At 44.7% G+C, this 4,921-nt stretch overlaps 1 pseudogene; it reads left to right on the top strand.

Moving 5' to 3' along the window:
* Window positions 1–798: 798 nt before the first annotated feature.
* Window positions 799–3,145, top strand: LOC117076588 (annotated as a pseudogene).
* Window positions 3,146–4,921: the final 1,776 nt, after the last annotated feature.

Below are 4,921 nucleotides of genomic sequence, written 5' to 3' on the forward strand. Positions count from 1 at the left end.
ATAATTTATCTCACTCTCTTTCTCCACATAGTTTCTCATTATTCAATAGTCCAATCTTCCTTATAATATGCTATCTTCCTCCAAAGAAAAAAACTGAAACTGCCAGTTGTCTGGGTTTGAAAGTCCCAGAACATCACTTCTGCCACATTCTATTGCTTGCCCACCACTCCTACCCACACTGTAGATGAGCTTCATTCAATCCACTGAAGGACCAAATAGAACAAAAAAGTGTAGTAAGGGAGAATTTACTCTCATCTCTCTGGTTGTCTTTGAGCTGGGACATTGGTGTTCTCCTGTCATCAGACTCAGACTGAAACTTAGAAACACCATTTTTACTCTTGGTGCCCAGGCTGTCAAACTCAAACTAGAACTATAGGATAGGTTCTTCTGGGTCTCCAGTTTACCAGCTGCAGACTGTGGGACTTCTCAGTCTCCGTAATTTCATGAGCCAATTACTTATAATCTCTCTCTCTCTCTCTCTCTCTCTGTCTGTCTCTCTCTCCATCCATCTATATGTCTAATGATTGGACTCATGTACTCCAGGCCCATGAAAGAAACAACTTTATATATCAATAGATATATAGATATGTAGATATTTCCTTTAGTTCTCTTTCTCTGAGAACCCAAACTAGTATAGTTTTTGGTACCAAGAGTGATTCCAGAGGAAGAAATTTAAGAATGTGTTTTCTGAGAATATGTTTTCTGAATTGGTTCTGGAGTTTCTGGAATTGTCTCTTTAATTCAATTAGATTTTAAAATGCTAATGGGTCCGTCTTGCCCTGTCCCTTCCCACCAGCCATGAGTTCCACGCAGTTCAACAAGGGGCCCTCTTACCAGCTTTTTGCCAAGATCAAGAACCAGCTCCTGGTCAAATGCGACCCTCAGAAGGACGCGGTGCTCCGCAGCCGGATCTAGGGACTCACCGGCCGCTCTATCAGCCCCGACTTCCAGAAGAGTCTGAAGGAAGGGATTGCCTTATGCACACTCATGAACAAGCTGGGCTCAGTCCCCAAGATCAAGGTCTCATGCAGAAATGGCACCAGCTAGAAAACCTCTCCAACTTCATCAAGGCTGTGGTCAGCTACAGCATGAACCCCATGGACCTGTTGAAGGCCAACAACCTGTTTGAGAGGGGGAACATGACGCAGGTGCAGCTGTCTCTTCTCACCCTGACGTGGAAGGTCAAGACAAAGCGGCTGCAGAACGGGATGGACGTCGGGGTCAAATACTGGAGAAGCAGGAGCAGAACTTCAATGACGCCACCTTGAAGGTCAGCCAGTGAGTCACTGAGCTGCAGATGGGCACCAACAAATGTGCCTGCCAGTCGGGCGTGACAGCTTAGGGCACAAGGAGGCATCTCTATGACCCCAAGAACCATATCCTGCCCTCTGGACCACTCGACCATCAGACTCCAGATGGGTACAAACAAGTGCTCCAGCCAGGGGGCATGACGGCTCCTGGGATCCCGCAGCACATCTACAACACCAAACTGGAAACCGACAAGTGTGACAGCTCCTCCATGTCCCTGCATATGGGTGACAAGGAGAGTGCCAACCAGAGCGTCCAGGGCTTTGGCCTGGGACAGCAGATACGCTATCCCAAGTACTGCCCTCAAGGCCCAGTGACCAGCGGGGCTCCCTCGGGTGCTGGCAACTGCCCAGGCCCAGGGGAGTCCCCGGAGGATACCCCCTGCTCCCAGGAGGAGGCTGCTACTGAGGCCCCCGAACATGCTGTTCAGGGGCCCCACATCATCACCCTGTCTGGGTTTGGGGGATTTTCCTGTATTTTCATCTTTTTTTTTTTTTTTTTTAACCAAGCGAGGGTCTGTGTGTAGTTGTGTGGGGTCAGGCAGCAGGGTTGTTTTTTGTTTAATTTTTTTTCCCTCCTGCCTCGATTCCTTCACAGGACTGAGACACCGGGCTTGGGAGGAAGGGATCAAGGCTGTATCTGGATGCCTGTGAAGTGGGGGTCACTGCCAGGGCACATCCAGGCCTTGGGCCCAGCTGTGCAGGGTAGAAGAGGCCTGGGTAGCAAGGGGAGCCGGCAGCAGAAGGTTTCCGGTTGCCTCTCCTCTTCCCTTTTGTCCACCTATGAGTTTGTGGTTTCTGTACCCATAGAAGTTTCAGAAGTATTAACAAAAGAAAATATTTCTTTTTTCCTAGGGAATGGGGTGGGGACAGTGGAGAGGGTGCTGGGAAATGGGTCCCCTGGGAGAAGGCCAAGGCCAGGATGCTAAAATATCTTAGGCTTATGAGTGACTGGATTTCCCTAGGACCCTCAGACCTGCCCAGGGGCGGGGTAGGGAAACAGGCCCATGCAAAACAATGGAGTAGTGAGTCATTGGGGCTAAGCCTGACCCCTCCCCATGCTCACCAACCCCCCAGTTGTGGCCCTCAGTAGATTTTAAGGAGCCCCCAGCCCTCCTTCTCCCCTTCTGGGACTAACCAACTGCAAGACTCCGTCTCCCCCAACCACAGGCCCTGCCAAGTACTGCTCATGGGCCCCAGCCAAGAGCCCTGCACCCTGAAATAATGTGAAATACCAACTGTGGACCAAATGCAATAGAAACCTCTGTTTTTAGGAAGAAATAAGAATAGTAATTATTATTAATAAATAAAAACAAAAATGCCAATGACTCTATTTCTAGGAGTAAAGAGAACACTGATAATCCATGGTGTGATCTGGCAATAGAAATTTGCAAAATGTCTCCATTGGATACTCCTAATCGACCACTTAAAAAAGCAAGGAGTTAGGTGACTGTGTATGTAAAACTTTCAAACATGTTTGCAAAACTAATAAATATATGAAGTTGGTTGGTTGCTCCTAATGTCTGTGGACAAAGTGGTCACAAAAAAAGATACACTCAGAGACTGTAATTCCTCAAGCACCTCATAAATGACCTGAAATCTCCTGTGTGTTCCTGGAAGAAAACTCTTATCTCCTGTAACCAATATGACTGAGATTGCTAGCAATAAAAATGACAATTCAGAATTCCTTTTAGTTACACAATTTTCAAAGGTTCCTGCATGCTCTCTCTGCATTCCAGGACAAACCTAAGTCTTCTAGAGAAGCATCTCGAGACATGGACTCTTCTATACAGAAGCTGAGGAGGAGGAAGCGACTGGTTTTCATCAGGAAGTTATAGGAATAAGACTACCTCACCATGATTACTATTTAATCAAAAGCTTGCTATCCATCACTCTATGAGCTAACCACTCAGAACTTGTGGGCCCTTTTACACACACAATAGTGACTACCAAGCTCCTCCACCCCAATGCTGTGAGCTCAAAAAAAGTCCTACCTGGACTTAATTGTGCCTAAAGGAACCAACCCTTTATTTGGATTTCATTTAGGAATGTGGTTTTTCTATCTCTGCCCATGAATCTATTTCAAAATTCAATTTTTTATACATAAGACTATTGTGAATGCCAAGTGATTGTCCTGTATAAGAGCCCTCAGATGTCAGGAAGTTGTAATATCTCTTCATCATCTTAAAAACAATGAGACAGATACGTCAAGTTGTCTGACCTCAGGCACCACACTGACACATAGCTGTGTGTAGGGATAAGTCCAGGAACTCCCTGCTTTAGATTCTGTTCTTACAATAACAGAAAATTACCATGTCAGCTTTCACTCAGGAGTGAAAGTCAGTCAATTCATCCATATAAGTAAATGACAAGTCAAGTCAATGAACAACTTATATTTGGATATCACGTCTCCCCTGCATAGAGAGCTCCCTCTGTAGGCACTGTGAAAATGCTAAAGGAGGAAGAGAAGATCCAAAAGCAGGATCTCTCAAAGGAGAAGATGGAACAAATAATTGAAGATTTAAAAATGAGTAGAGGCTTGTTGTGATTAGTGGTTATTACTGCATACTAAATCATCAAAATTTAGTGACTTAAAACAGTAACAATAATTGTATTCTCTCATGATTTTTGTGGGAAGCTCTGGCTCAAGCGTTTCATGAGGTTGCAGCCAAGTGGTGGTTACAGCTAGAGCAATTGGAACGTTCCTGGGCATTTATCTCCCCTATAGCCTTGAGACCTTTCCATGTGGTCTCTTCATATAAGCTAAATGGGTATCCTCACAACATATGAACACAACAATCTATGTGGCAGCTTAGGGTTCCAGTGCCAGGGCTTCCAGCAAGCAAGACGCAACTTGCATTGCTTCATCTGACCTAGTTTCAGAAGTCATGTAGTGTCACTTCTACATTTTCACAGTTACAAGCAAGTGCAAATCCACCAAGATTCACAGGAAGAGGAATTAGCTCCACCTCTTGATGAGGGAGTAGCAGGGTTTTAAAAGATCATGTAGAATGGGAGATATTGCTATTGCCATCTTTAGAAACTACAGTCTCCCATAAGCTTAAACAAATACAAAACTAGGGTCATCTGAGGTTTGATCCTAATGAAGTTCTGTCTGCCCAAGACCCCACTTGCTTTGGCGGTTCATCTCTTTCCTGCTATTTCTTCTCCAATTCTGCAATCAGAACCTAATTCCTTATCAACCTTTGTTTTCTTCAGTCCAGCACCATGAGCCATCTCATTTAGTCTTTTTTTTTTCTTTCAGAGTCACTATTCTTTCGCTGCCCCATCTCAGCGTCCTGTAAAAAGGTTGAGAGATTCTCCCGAATCACTGGGCCCTTGCTATGTCAGATCCCAAATTCCCCAGACTCTTTTAGTGCTCTCTGAGTTTCAAATTAAGCCTGTATCATTTATATGGTATTTTAGAACAGTAAGATTGATCTTTAGTTATAAAGATAGCAATGATTTCCCAGGCCTCAAAGGATGGTGGAGGAAGAGGGGGAAGATTCACTGGGAAGGGCATGAGGGAAGTTTTTGGGTTCATGGAAATATTTTAAATCTTGATTAGGATAGTGATACATGATGTATATATACCAAAACTCATAAAACTGTAC

The sequence above is a fragment of the Trachypithecus francoisi genome, unplaced genomic scaffold (genome assembly GCF_009764315.1).
Source record: "Trachypithecus francoisi isolate TF-2019V2 unplaced genomic scaffold, Tfra_2.0 Lachesis_group5, whole genome shotgun sequence".
Lineage (NCBI taxonomy): Eukaryota > Metazoa > Chordata > Mammalia > Primates > Cercopithecidae > Trachypithecus > Trachypithecus francoisi.